Source organism: Sorex araneus, chromosome 1, assembly GCF_027595985.1.
Source record: "Sorex araneus isolate mSorAra2 chromosome 1, mSorAra2.pri, whole genome shotgun sequence".
NCBI lineage: Eukaryota > Metazoa > Chordata > Mammalia > Eulipotyphla > Soricidae > Sorex > Sorex araneus.
This window is the reverse complement of record NC_073302.1, coordinates 14,685,958-14,702,020: the sequence shown is the minus strand read 5'-3', so window position 1 is coordinate 14,702,020 and position 16,063 is coordinate 14,685,958. Positions and strand designations below refer to the sequence as shown.

General features: G+C 38.4%; 1 non-coding gene across 1 annotated transcript; it reads right to left on the bottom strand.

Moving 5' to 3' along the window:
- Positions 1 to 14,609: 14,609 nt before the first annotated feature.
- Positions 14,610 to 14,767, bottom strand: LOC129401071 (U1 spliceosomal RNA). The gene has a single exon (XR_008628090.1). It is a non-coding gene; the product is annotated as a U1 spliceosomal RNA (small nuclear RNA).
- Between the last annotated feature and the right edge of the window lie 1,296 nt (positions 14,768 to 16,063).

Here is a 16,063-nt window from a genome sequence, read left to right as displayed (position 1 = left end):
AGCCTCAACTGTGATCTTAATTACATGGGCTTTTTTAGTATTTAAGTACTTTATAAAGTGAAATTTTGGTTGCTTGGGGATCACATCAATCTGCTCAGAAATTGTTCCCAGCAGAGCTAGGGAAATCCAGCATATGTGCAATGGATCAAACACAGGATTCCCAGCATAAAATCTAGTCCATTGTACTCTCTTCCTATGCTATAACTTTATGTTATAGCATACTCCGTATTCTATACACTTTAGCAGCAAATATACGTGTGAGATTTCTCTATACTGCCATCTATTGTTGCTCATCTATTGTTGTTGCTGTGTTTCATATAGAATGACCTACAAATTTATTGTTCATTGGGCTGAGCTTTATGCAAAGCTGCAACAGAGAAGAGCCTCTGAAATGAAGCAAACATCACAGTACTTAGTCATTGGAAAGGTCGGATTTTCATGATAAATGTAAGCAAGCTATAAGTGTATTTAAAGTCAAATGCCACAGAATATGCTGGCAATTCAAGTTCAACACAATTCAAGCACTGATTTAAAATCACAGTGTGATGTCAATCACACAAGCTTACACATGTGACTGAGAATTTTAAAAGATTTTTAGAAAGTTTCTTTAAGAGGATATTGAAAGAGGAAGCCTCAGTTTTCCCTTGCCTATTGTTGTGGACAGTCCCATTTTTGACTGCTTCAATCCTACGTTTTTAATATTCCTCTGAATTTTTGGTCTCTTTATGATAAATGAGAATATTCTCGAGGTCTTAAACTCATCAAGACTGAGAGACAATGGACAATACCTAAGGCCAATACCTAAGAGAACCCAAAAGACCTGAATCTCTGTATGATCTCTACATTCTCGGTAACATTCTTGGCACTTAACAAGTAAGACAGAGTCCCAGTTTCCCTATAAAAATCCCACAAAATGAGACATATTTACCTTTTTCCTATACTGAGTTTCTCCCCACATGGGGTGTTTATTTCCCTTTTTCTGTTTTCTAATGAACTTTTCTATTTTCTTTTCTTTTTATTTTAATTTTTTTAATTGAATTACAGTGAGATACAGTTACAGGATTGTTCATGAGTGGGTCTCAGTTATATAATGTTCAAACACATGCCCGTTCAAACACATATCCAGTGTACATTTCCCACCATAAATGTCCCAGTTTCCAACCCTCCACCCCCACCATCTCAGTGGCAGGCACTTTCTCTCTCTCTCTCTCTCTCTCTCTCTCTCTCTCCTTTTGGGCATTATGTTTTTTTAAAAAAAGATACTGAAAAGTTATCATGTATATCCCTTTACCTACTTTCAGAACTCAGTTCCTGTCCAGAGTGATCATTTCTAACTATTATTGTCATACTAGTCCCTTCTCTATCCTAACTGCCCTTTGCCCCCTCCCAACACACTTGTGGCAAGCTTCCAAACATTAACCAGTTCTTCTGGCCCCTGTCTCACCTGGCCTTGGATATTGGTCTCAATACCATTTTTTTATATCCCACAAATGAGTACAGTTATCCTATAGGATAACTGACTACAGTGACCAAGATACAAAGACTGCCCACGGAATGGGAAAAACTATTTAACAAATACCCACCTGATAAGGGAGTAATATAAAAGTTATATAAGGCACTGGTATAACTATGAAATAAAGAAAATCCAATCCCATCAAAAAATGGGGAGAAGAAATGAACAAAAACTTCCTCAAAGAAGAAATTCAAATGACCAAACGGCACATGAAAACGTGCTCCACATCATTAATTATCAGGGAGATGCAACTCAAAATTGCAACAATGAGATCATCACTGATAATATCATCTCACACCACAAAAACTGGCACCAACAACATGAAATATCATCTCACACCACAGAGACTGGTACACAAAGAACAAGAACAATCAGTGCTGGCACAGATGTGGGGAGAAAAGGAATCTACCCTTTGTCATTCCCACCAATTCCCACTAATTCACTATTGGTGGGAATGTCAACTAGTCCAGCCTTTACGGGAAATGATATGAACATTTCTCAAAAACACTAGAAATTGACCTTCCATATGACCTACAATAACACTTCTAGAAATGAACCCTAGGCAGGGAGTCCTGAGGGGGGCAAGGACAGAGGAGATGGGTAGTGATGCAAAAACACATAGTAGAGATGCCATCTGCACTTCCATGTTCATTGTGGCACTATTCACAATAGTTGGTATATAGAAACAACCTGAGCATCTGAGAACAGAAGACTGAATAAAGAAACCATGATATATCTATGCAATGGAATACTATATAGCTATTAAAAAAAACGAAGTTGTGAAATTTGCTTATAAATGGATGGACACAGAGAGTATCATGTTGAGTGAACCTTTTCTGTTCTCTCTCTCTGAGCCTGAACATGTTTATTACTTAAAAGTTCATTCTTGAAAATACTAAAGAACCCTAGAATTGCGGACAAACACAGACACACAGTCACTACTCCTGCATCAATAAGAGATTAGTGACTTGGTTCTTTCTAGATGACAAAACTCCCTAATCTTGTTCATTCTACTGGTCATTGACCTCCGTCATTTGGGCATTACCCATTTTCTCTCTCTGAGCTGCTTCATTGGATACAATTCCCTGCTTAAACCTATAACCTCTATCAGGCTCATCTTGCTAAGTACACTTACAGTTTATTCCTTCAACTGTTGCAGGAAAGTTAGATATTAGTATTGTTACATCTCTGCAAATAGCACTGCTATGGACATCCTAGCCCCAATGTAGGCCTTTCTAGCCTTGTACATTGTAGTAATTGGTATAAAATTTGACTCTGTGTTGGAACTCTTAGATGATTGAGTCACATATCTGATATCTGTTTTTCTTTTAATGAGCAAAAAAATTGACATGCACTTCCATAAAGATGTTATTGTTCTAATGTCTCTGACAAGGAATCATCTTTGGAAGAAGTTGGATCTGGTGTTGAGTTATGCTCAAGGATTTCCTCAGTGTCAATTACACTAAATATAAAGTCTATTTTGACAGGCATTCTCCAATATCTTAAAGAGAGTTCTGAATTCTCTCTATTCAATAGGGTAATCAAGGCAGTTATTTTCAGGGATCTTTCATAGATAACTCACTCTGTAGGCCTACTGTGGTTTGTTCTAATGCAAAAGTAACAGTGATGGCTCACATTTGCATAGCCTTTTATTATGTAGAAAACACATTTCTCATGTATTTCTGAATGTCATGTACACATGTGTCTATTCTTTTTAAAGTCAGTCATGCATCTCACAGACAAGAAAAAATATTTAGAACTGTGAGCTAAGATTATAATTGAACCAAGATTCAGACCAGCTTTATGAATCTTACATATCCTTTTAAGATATTTTGTTTTTGCTGAAGACAAGGTACTTGTTTGCCCACAGAAATCACCTGCATATGAGGTGTTATCAGATGATTCTTATCTTAAAGAAGAAAACAGACCTGATAAATTAAAAATAGATGAGACATCTTTCTTGTTACACAGATCTCATGTACATCTTCTTTGGCAATTCAGATTATTCTGAGCAGCATCTTACTCAAGAATGGGCATAGAAAGCCCTCTAAGTGCAACCTAAAAGGCAATACCAAACTCACAAACCACAATGTATTAGAAGCAGACTGACCTACAGGTCCCTTTAGTCTAATTCTCCAAATTTGTTACTTCTGGCTTCTTCTTCTAAGAGCCACACTGCTCAGTTCCAGTTACCGCTCTTTCCCAAATCTTAGTGATTGATCTGGCTTCACTCTTGATCAGGTTCCTGTCTCCTGTGGATTTGGCCATTTTTTTTCAGTATGCATCCAGGTTTGAGTCTGCCTATCGTGTGTCCAAAAACCAAGGAGGAATCTAGGTTATTTTCTGCAAGGAAATACTGGTTCTGCTTCAAAATTCCCCTTGCCTACAATCTGAGGCAAAATGGATTGCCCTTTCTTTTGGATGAGAGGATGAGAGTAAAAGTAGGATGCTTCAAGTCTTCCAATGGGAGGACTATGAAATCTTCCTGTCTAATATCTAATCCACAAGATTTTTTTTTTCTGTACCAATGACTGGATTATCTACATCAGGGGTTGGCTTTTCCAGATAGTGATTAGTTGGGGCTTTTTGCTTGGTTGTTTGGCTTCTAAACCTGGTGATGATCAGGATTACTTCTGGCTCTGCACTTAAGAATCGCTCTTAGTGGTGCTCTGGGGACCAGATGAGATGCCTCAAATTGATGATGAGATGAGATGCTCTGGGTTGGCTGCCCGCAAGGCAAGTGCCTTATCTCCCATACTATCTCTCCAGCCTTGGTGTGGATTTTTGTGACATTTGGTCCTTTAGTGTCTGTGACAACTGTTCTACCCTGTTTTTATATTTGTAGCATAAAAACCACCACATATGATATGCAAGAACAAGATCATTAAGAGTTTTTGGAAAGAGCAATAACTAAAATTGAGAACTGTGGCTTCTAGAGGAAGCAAAGTCTATCCCAATAGACCTTGCTGTATCAAACAGGTGAGTGACTCCCAAATCTTAGTGATTGATCTGGCTTCACTCTTGATCAGGTTCCCATCTCTTGTGTATTTGGTTATCTTTTCAGTACGCATCCGCATCCAGGTTTGATGCATGCTGGGGGTCATGGTTGGGAGACTCTTGATCTATAGGATTAATTTTGATTAGGGAACCTTACCAACAAAGTACTGGTCCCTGCAATCTAGCGAATGATTCACTAATACATGCAGAAACAAATGCCCATGTTAACCCTCCATCATCTAGTTCCCCCATAAGGTACATAGCATACTGAGTTAACAAACCCTCAAAAATATTTCTTTATACATTGAATGTGAAGGAAAAAGTACTAGAGGACAAGACAGGAGAGGGAGAAATCTGAGGTGTTTTGGTTGCAGTAAGGAGTTTCACTAACAACAATTTAGCACTACACTGAAGCACTCTCATCGATTTGTTCGAGGGGGCACCAGTAACGTCTTTAATTCTGAGACTTGTTGTTACTGTTTCTGTCATAACAAATACACCATAGGTAGCTTGCCAGGCTCTGCCATGCAGGCGGGATACTCTTGGTAGTTTGCCTGGCTCTCCAAGAGAGAAAGAGGAATCAAACCCGGGTCAACCGCGTGTAAGGCAAATGCCCTACCTGCTGTGCTATTGCTCCAGTTCAACAACAATTTAACCCCAATTATACTTGCTTTCATCAAATAAGAGTTAGTCAAGAAACCATGATTTATCTTCTGAGACTGGGTCTCATTTACTTAGTGAAGTTGAGTACAAGGTAGCAAGTGTTGGGGGACAAGGAAATGTGAGAAAAAAATGATAACTAGATAACCAAGGATTTAGATGACAAAAGGTGAGTACTCTAAGAAGATGGTGACATGTAGGCACTGCTGGGGTGAGTGAGAAGAGAATGGTGTTCAGTGGAATGATATGCATCTCTAAGAAAGAACAAGATGGTGGAATTTTCCACGACATAAATGAAACTAGAAGCTATGATGCTGAGTAACATCAGTCAGAAGGAAAAAATAGCTGTAGAGTGATCTCTTCTAAACACATCAAGAGAGTCACAACAGACTAAAGGCAACACTATATGAAACTGATCCACATAGCTGAGTTTGGGTGAGGAGGAAGGGGTGGAGAGGGAAGGGCATTGGGATCCTTGAGGGGAGGTCCGTGGGTACACTTGCGATACTAGCAGTGTTGGAATCATACATATGGGAAACCAACATTAATAATATTGCAGGTCACAACCCTCAATTAATTTTTAAAAATTAACAAAAGATGAGGGTGATATACTCACCTGATACCAAGTTCTGGCTAAAACATAAATTTGTCACAGTGGTTCTTAAACATTAGTGAATCCAGGAATCACAAGAGACCACTTTAAATACAGATCCTTGGTATCTGTTTCAGGAATTCTCAAGGAGGGCTGAAGATAGGGGTGAGAAACCAGGGATGTTTTTGAGTAACTATGCAGGATATTTTGATTCAGATAATCTGTGAATCAATCACTACACAATCTTGAAGCCTTGATGAGAATGATATGCAAGGTAAAAACAGCTGTCATTCCATGCCTCCTATATGTAAAATGACAGCTGTTTTTACAAGAGATGTAAATATGTAAATACTGAAAGAGTAGACCTTCCTTTGATATTGAGAAGGAACAAGAATTGGAACTTTTAAATCCCATGAATATCAAACCCAAAAGCCTATATCAAATGTGTCTTCTACCACGCACAAAGATAACAGCAAAGCTGAATATAAAATTAAGGAAATTGACATGAGCATAGTTTGTTAGCTGTTCGGTATTTTATATGAACAGCATATAATAAAGCTTTTGGGTCCATAAACACCTGAGTTTGGCACCTAGTATGAAGAGTATAACCTTGTTTTATTATTTTCTTCAATTTTAAAAAAGGAAAAGATGTTTGCCATGTGTTATGTGATACAATTATTTTAAAAATTAAGTAATAATGTCTGCAAAACATTCATCATAATGTAATGTTTAGCACTTCTAAATGGTCAATAAATGCCAACTCTCATCACCATCTTTGTCCTCATCATATTTGTGGTAGCGGTAATGGTTTCATTTATATTTAAATATGTTTATAGCTATTAAAGTTGTCTTTACGTGTGTTGATAGTTATTAAAGTTGTCTTACTAATTTTCTCATTTATAGTTATGAAACTGAGTCCTAGTTATATGCAATAACTTGCCAAACGTATTAAATTAGTTGGCTGAGTTGGGTCTCAAACTCAACTTGATGGTTGATACTCTAATCAAATCATCTGATAATACACATAGTAGATTCACGATGAACAAATGCGACCCAGTTTTCTGGCACACGTGGACAGCACCTTACTCAGGGGAGAATTGCTTGATTTTTGCACCTTTTTTTTTTCTCTTTCTCATTACCTTTCTCTCTCACACACACACCAAACTGCGCCCTAGCTAATTTGAAGAAGGCCTACAGGAGTAATTAAAAGAGGGGGAGTCATTTGCCCATTGGTGAAACTGGGAGAGAAGTCGATGGAGCTCAATCTGCTGGGAACGGACTGCAATCAATTCCTGGGAACCCAATCCAAGGCTGCAGCTGTAAAGCGCTCAGCAAGCTGATCAATGGTGGCCTTGAGTGCAGGAGAGGGAGAGACAGGCTGGCAGCAGCCAGGGACGTCTTTAGGCAGCAGGAACCAAGAACCAAGGTCAGCCTTTACCTTCGCTTCCCCTCTCCCTCTCCTCACAGCACCTTGGCAGAAGTGTCAGAGCAAGACGGGACAGCTGAAAGTACACACGCAGGCATACACACTGACGGCGCTTCCTGGAAGCTCTGGGGAAACAAAAGAAAAATCATTTGCTAAAGATAATAAAAATGATAAAAATCTCATATTCATCATCATGGCCATAAGGACAGCGGTGGTAATAATGACAGGGCATCTAATTTGATTTTCTGCTCGTTGAATGCAGAAGGGCATCTTTATATCCAAATGCAAACAATTTAAGGACTTTTGTCTCGTGGCAAATGGAATCCATCACAATTAATACGATGTTGATTGATGTGGAGGAGGGAAGCCTCCCCTTTCTGCTTTTGTGTATGGTCCATCACGAGGCACTGTAATGGTGCGACACCTCACGTGCCTTGCACCTTGCACGTAGTGTTAATCTCATTTTTGTTAATGTGCAAGGCACTGTAATATATGCTTCAAATAAAAATGTAATGACTGAAATGAGTCACTTCTTTTCAAGTAATTCACATTTTAAAAGCAGCATGTAAACAGAGTGTCTTCGTTCATTAGGGCTGCTATAAACACAGAGTTTTAGTTCATTAGGGCTGGCCCTCTCCTGCACTCCAGGAACAAAAATGGGTAACTTTTAAACACAAATTTGGGCAGAAGCCATAGTACAGAGGATAGGTGTTTGCTTTGCATAGGATTGAGCCTGATTCCAACCCTGGCGTCCTAAATGACCCTCCCCCAAACACCGCACCCCCCATCCCACCCCCAGTAGTGCCAGGAGTAATTCCTGAGTGCAAAGCAAGGAGTAAGCCCTGAATACCACCATGTGTGCCATCTGCCCTCAAAAAATCAAAAACAAACAAATAACAAAGAAACACAAACTTCTCTTTTCCCTCTCAGTTCAGTTCTAGAAGCGGGAAATCTGATGTCAGGGTTCTAGTGTGGTAAGATAGAGGCTTTTCTGGATTTTTCCCAGATATGGTATAATGTACCCACGTATGGCATAATCTCCTAAGAGAGCTCATTTATAGAATCCCATTGTCTGATTTTTTTTTATTGAATCACTGTGAGATACAGTTACAAGCTTTCATGTTTGAGTTTCAATCATACAATGATCAAACACCCATCCCAACACCAGTGTACATTCTCTATCACCGATGTCCCCAGTAGCCCCTACCCCCTTTCCAACCCTCTCCCTGCCACCATGGCAGACAACTTCCCCCATACTCTCTACTTTTGGGCATTATGGTTTGCAATACAGATACTGAGAGGTTATCACGTTTGGTCTTTTATCTCCTCTCAGCACACATCTCCCATCTCGAACGATTTCTCCAACCATCACGTCTCAGTGATCCCTTCTCTATTCCAGCTGCTTTCTCTCCCAGCTCATGAGACAGGGCTTCCAACTATGAGGCAATATTTCTAGCCCTTGTGACTACTGTCCTTGGATATCAGTCTCGTATTATCTCTGATCTTTTTAATGAGAGTAGGGTGGAGTGGAAGGGCAGTGCGCATGAACCACACCCAACTCTGCTCACAGGTTATTTCTGGCTTTTCACTCGGGGATCACTCCTGGTAATGCTCCGGCGACTATGTGACATGGAGTTAGGACTGCTTGTCAGCTGTATGTTAGGCAGGCACCTCCCCTGCTACACTTTTTCTCAGGTGAGAGCTTTATAAAAGAACTGGGAGCATTTTTGAGGGCACTGTAATCACTTTCCAAAGACCCTACCTTACAACACCATTACCCTGGATATTAGGAAACAAATAGATGGGCTTGGGGTAGAGGGGTAGAGAGACATTTGGATCTTAGCAGAAGGAATTAGAGTGATTAAAATATGGACGAACATGGATAGGGATCCGGAGGAAGGACATATTAGTTCTGGTATAGGCTGAGAATAAACAGAGGAGGATCATTTGAGCTGATTTGAAAATTATGTATGATTTCCCTGGGGAGAAAAATCCACTCAAGGTAGAAAGAAAAGCAAAAAGGCAAGAGAGGCTACATCAGTTTCCTAGGGCATGTGCCTGCCTGTTATATTTGGTGCTGGAGGGATAGAAAAAGATAGGTTGGGGAAGATGGTGAGTGTTTCCAGAAAAGTTCTTTTTTTTATGTAAAATAATTTACCCATTTTCCTCCTTTAGCCAATGAGAACCCCAATAAGTTTTGAATAGGAGACTGGTTCTTACTAGAAATTGGTTTCTCATATGGAAATAAAAACAAACAGGAGAAAAATTGAGCAGAAGTTGGAGTTGTAGTAAACAGAGACAACAGAGGCACAGAGATAATATGTAAAAGTCTAGTCAGTAGACTTTGCACCCAACTGTGTTAGTCCAAACTCGAGTACATTTTCAGGGTTTTGTACCACGAAGGTAGGTAAGAACACTGACTTTAGAAATAGAGAGTTGGGGATTAAGTCCAAGTTCTAGTCTTAAGCAGGTTAATAAAAATCAGTGAAGCTCAATTTTTAGTATATGAAATGGAAGCAGATTGCCCATCTCTTGAGGTAATAATGAGTATTGAATGTAATATTATATATGTGCATATATATATCTAGGTTTCAGCAGAGTTTTTTGTATAGTATAGGATTTTGATGAATGTTAGATGTCATTATTATTAATATTATCTTCAAATACCCTCCCCATGTTTCCTTTCGCAACCTTCCTTCCACTTCTTTTGACATCTCTTGGAATATTTTAGCACCTTGAATTAATTTTAGACATGAAGATGGACTATCAGAAGAGCTATTTTGGTTTGGAGGAACTTTTCCTTATCGTTTTGAACATACCAGCCAGATGTACATCATATATTATATGAGGAATGGGTAAGGGAGATGAGAAAAAAGTTAAGAGCATGCAAACCATTTTTTACATACTCCAAAAGTTGTCAATTTTAAGAGGGATAAAATTCACTCTTATTTGACTCCAAAGGTAAAAATACACCCCCCCAACTCCCTGCCTGTAGGTACAAAGATATTTGGCTTTAATAAAGGGAATTTTAATGATGAGGGATGTCTCTTAGTCAAACATGTTTAGTGGTATGGTAGGGAATTTTTCTATCACTGAAAAGGTTTGAGTTAAGATTGATGGCTATAAAAAATATTTTAAATGGAGACTGAGTTAAATGATCATTATGACTTTTTCATCAAAACTGTGATGCAACTTTATTCCATGTAAATGAAGCAAACCTTTTATAAATGTGTTGGAGTTTTTACTGAGAGATTTAATGTGGCAACAAAGGCATAATGAGAGTTGGAAACAAATCTATTCTATGATGTATTTTCCTGCACGGCAACAGGCCATATGCTTCCCAGAAAGCCAGTGTTCCCACTATTCCCTATTGTCTTACTCTGTGAAGTTTAGTTAATTATTTTACTTGCCTAAATTTGTATGGAAAGAACCCTAGATCAAAAGTCAGGAGTAAGTAAATGTGATAGCTATCCAGAATATGTAGAGTGGTCATTCTGAAACTTCGTTTGGAGGTTCTTTTACTCCAAACAGCTACTCATATGTGTGACAGAGTCTCCTTATTAATTGTCTGACACTGGGTGCAAACCTTGCTCCCATTAAGATTATTCTCGCTGTTGTGATCAAATCAATATCTTTAATTGTAAGTGAATGGAGAATCAAAAATAGCACAAGTATGCTAGAATAAGAGGTCAACTAGAAGTGAAGTAAGGAAAGAGGTGGTAGATCTTGGATACTTTGGAGGTTGGAACTTTCAACTATAAAACTGTAAATGAAACTATAAAAGGATCAGAATGATAGACAGGGTTAAGACAGTTAGTTGCCTTGCACTTAGCTGACCCTGATTCAATTCCTAACACCGCATATGGTCCCCTGAGTATTTCCAAGAGTGATCCCTGAGCACAGAGCCAAGAATAAGCCTTGAGCAATTCCGGTGTGCCCTCTTTGTGTGCCAAAACACATGAATGTTTGCACAACTCTAACTATAACACTTAGACTACAAAACAAACAAACAAAAAAACCCCCAAAACTCAAACCCAACCTGTTTACTAGGGAGGGTGTAATTTGCAATAGACATTTGTCATATTTTCAAAGAAAATGAAAAACACTGGTTAACTCAGACAACTGATTTTTTAAAAGTTGAGGGGGACATAGTGATAGTACAGCAGGGAGGGTTTGCCTTGCACATGGTCAACAGAGTTCAATCACCAGAATCCCATCTGGTTCCTGATCCCTACCAGGTGTGATCTCTGAGTGCAGAGCTAAGCCCTGATCACTGTGGGTGTGGCCCCAAAAATCAACCAACCAAACAAACAAGTTGAGGGAATCATACTGAAGTAACCAGAAAACACAGAAAAACAAAAACCTAGATAATTGCCTCTAGGTAACATTTTTTTTTAAATTTTTTTATTGAGTCACCATGTGGAAAGTTACAAAGTTTTCAGGTTTAAGTCTCAGTTATACAATGCTCAAATAATATAGGTAACATTTTAACATAAAGACTGACTCCTATACCTTTTTTTTTTGTTTGTTCCTTATTTTTTGTAATGGTGCACTTACAGACTTACAAACTTTCGTGGTTACATTTCAGTCATACAGTGCTCAGCACCCATCCCTCCACCAGTGCCCATTCTCCACCACCAATGATCCCAGTGTGCCTCCCCCAAGACCCCCACCTCATACCTCCATCCCTCCTGGCTTCTGTGGCAGGGCATACCCTTTTGCTCTCTCTCTCATTTTGAGTGTTGTGGTTTGCAATAGAGGTATTGAGTGGTCATCGTGTTTGGTCTATAGTCTATTTTGAAGTCAATAGAATGCATCTCCCATCCCTAGTGGGCCCTCCAAGCCCCTTTACTTGATGTCCTATCCCTTTCTTTTCACAAATTTTCACATGTTTCATATATAATGCATGCACCTATAATTTATTAAGTACAAATGATATAACAACACGCAAATGAAAATGAATCAAATGACTTATGATCTATTAATAAATATTTACATAAGAAATTCTTTAGAAAATTTCCTTTCTAGTTTAAAACCCCCAATCAGCCTCAAATGCCACATAAGACAACTTCTATGTAATTTATGTTATCTACTATAAGCATACATTACATACTTAATAATGTGAAAAGCATAAAGAAAAAAAACCCTAAGAATGTATTATACAGGTAAAGAAAGAATATAATTAGAGACTATCAGTATGGATTTGGAAATTAAATATGCCTGATTTCCAAAATTCAGATCTGTCCCTTTAAAAACTATAATATTTTAGACAAGTTACTCAGTTTATCTGAGCTTCTATTACCTCATCTAAAAATTGGGGGAATAAGGTGAATAATAAATAGAGACTCATTGAATGGATTAGTGAAATCAACATCTGTTCTGTGCTTTACATAGGTGTGGCACATTCTGATTGGGAAATGGCAGACACAGTCATCATATATTATCACCATAATCACCATCAACGTTTTATTGGAATCATAGGAGTAAATAGCTAGCCATTTATTTTCCTTAATTGGTTTTATGGATTTTATTTATACATTAAAATATCTCTGGAGACCTTGCTCAACAGATTAGAGTGCATGTTTGCATAGAGGAGACCCAAGTTTGATTCCCACCACTGCATGGGAATCCCTGAAACAACAATTATGGGGCATAGCCCCATAGCAAACAATCACTTGTATCACTTGTCATCCCCTTGCTCATAGTTTTGATCGAGAGGGCTCCAGTAATGCCTCCATTCATTCCTGTCACATGCTAGTGTAGCCCAATGGTGTATGCTCACTCTAGGAACACAAAGAGCCTCAAACCATTAGTTCAGTCAGGGTCTTGACGTATAAGTCTGACCATCTCACTGGTGGGCGGCCACATGTTCTTTTGACATTCCGTGGAATCCAGTCTGTAACAGCTCTAGTCCAGCAGTTGTCTCCAAATTGCATTATATGTCTGGCCCATCTAATTTTCAACAACTTGGCAAATGAGGCAGCGACCCTGATCCTGGATTGTCCACGGAGTTCAGAACTCCAGATTCCTTCTCTCACGTGAGTGTAAAGTAATATTCCAAGCATAGCTCTTTTGATTCCTCTTTGGGAGACCCAAGTAGCATTCTTATCCTGTTTTTGTAGGGCCCAGGTCTCTGAGGCATATGTTAGTGCATGAAGAACATGGAATGGAAAAGATGTGCCCGAAGCCGGAGGTTCTTTGTCCTCGTATCAACTTCTTTGATGCTCTGAAGGCGTTCCACATAGCTCTCTTGCTCCTATGCAGCTCAGGTGCCAGGTCGTTGGTCATGTTGAGTTCTCGACCTAAGTACACATAATTGCAAATAAAACTAAAAGTAAATTAAATTTATATTATATATAAAATAAAATTGATATATATCATATCTACATATGTGTGTATGATATGGTACATATTAAAGTACAGAATACCCTACACTTTAATACGTACCATATTGTATTTTCAGGTTCCTGATATTCTGATTGTACTGGAGTGATAGCACAGCGGGTAGAGTGTTTACCTTGCACGAGGCCAACCCAGATTCAATTCCTCCTTCCCTCAGAAAGGCAAGCAAGCTACCTAGAGTATCCCGCCTGCACGGCAGAGCCTGGCAAGCTCCCTGTGGCATATTTGATATGCCAAAAACAGTAACAAGTTTCACAATGGCGACGTTACTGGTGCCTGCTGGAGCAAATCAATGAACAATGGGAAGACAGTGCTACAGTGCTACAGATATTCTGATTACCCAAGTATGTTCCTTCAGTCTAAGATAGCATGTGGAAGGCATATTTAATTTCCAAATCCACACTGATAACCTCTAGTTAATGTTCTTATGTTGTTCATTCCAAGAAGAGAAAAATATCCTTCCAATTATAAATAATGAGGACATAAAACACTAATATGCGTTTTATATACATTATATAAGCATGCATATATATGATATGTATGCACAGACAATTTGTGACACTGAGCTAGCCATTTATTTTACTTAAAGAACTTTTAATTGAGGATAGAGATTTCCTAAGCCATATTCAGGGGTCCCTGGGCCCACTCCCAGTGATACTCAGGCAGCAGAGTGGGTGATTCAATACTTGGGCTGGCAAAGTACTGCAGTGTTGCTTGGGGATCTCTAGAGCTGTACCCAACTCTTCCTGAGAGGCCATGTTGTCCTAGGGATTAAACCCAGGGCCTGGGACATGCAAGGCATTTGTTCCAGCCCTTAAGTTATCTACTCAATCTCAATTCCTATGATTTTAAGTATCTGTAGTAATGTATTTTCTTTCATTCCTGAGTTTAGTGATGTGAGTTTTATCTCTTTTTCTTGGGTAGTTAAGCAAATATTTGTCAATGTCATTGACCTTTTCAAAGAATAAATGTGTCTTAAATTTTTTATTCTTTATTTTTTTTCCATTTCTAGTTTTTTTATCAGGTGCGAGCATGAACTCAGTCCCCCGTTACCACAAATTACGCAGTTCAATTTCCCACATTTGGGGTGATCAACAGAGTCAGTACATCCAGTTGTACAATGGATACTGGGAAAACAACCTTAATGCTCATGGTATCTCCCCTGCTAGGTAAGTATATTGATTTATAATATTATTTCCTTCCTTCTACTCACTTGGATTAAGTTGTTTTTTTACTTTGTCAATGTTTTAAAGCATAAGGCTAGGTTATTTCTTTCCTTTGATAGCTTATAAAATTAGAGATAATAGTCATGATATTAATTATCATTATTTACTATCTCACAGGCTGCACACCTGGATAGATGATTGCTAGACTTTATAACAAACAAACCTGTGGGTTAAATATTCTTACCCTAATTTTTTTAAAAAAGAAAATGGTCTAAGAGAAACACATTGAGCTGCCCCAGTTTATAAAACAAAACCAGTAATTAAATTTGTTCTATTTGGCTCAAAATCAGTACTCTTTATGCCATGCACAGAGAAAGATCAGTAAAAGAATAATTTGCTTGTTATTATATCCAACTTCATTCCACTATTTGCACCAATATGAATTCTGTGAGAAACTCAATTTTCTTTGCACAGTCAGTTCCTTCTCATTATTTTGATTTTAGCTCTTCAACAATTCTCAGAGTTTCTCAGACCATTCTTAAAACAGATCTATCTTGGCACCAGGAGAGATAGTACAGTGGGTAGGGTATTTGCCTTGCATTCAGCCCACCTGAATTAGATATCTGGCGCTCAGTATGATACCCCCTGCACCAACCACTAGCAGTTATTCCTGAGTGCAGAGCCAGGAGTAATTCCTGAGCATTACCAGGTGTGGCCTCTCCCCAAACAAAAAAAACAAAAAGAGAGCCATCTTATTGTTCAGTATCTCAGAGAGTCCAATTGTTTCTTTGATTCATTTGGTATATTTATTAATGTGTGGTCATTTATATCTTTGTTAATATATTAACATATTTGGTTTTAGCATCATTATTGATGATTGAAATGTTTATTTATCAACATTAATTTTTTCTATTTTACTTTCAATTATATTAATATACAAGATCCAGGAAGTCATAAGATGTTTGTGATATAGTCATTGTTCTTTCTTTCTCAGCTTTTATCAGTCCCTGGCTCATAAATGTTTATTAACTGAATATTTTAGTAAGCAAAAGGTACCTAAAAACATTGTGCGATTCTCCAGTAGTTGTTTCCCAGTAATAAAATTACTGGGAAGAGAAATCAAGACAACAAAAGTGGGAAATTCTTAGGAAATTCAGACCTTCACAGGAATTAGATTATCTTCAGGTGTACGTATTTCTGCCCTTTCTTCATTTCTTCCTCTCTCCAAGGTCACATAATCTCACATCTCTGCTTCTGTTTACCCAATTCTCTTTCCCAAGGGCCAACTTCTTTAGATTGATCACAAT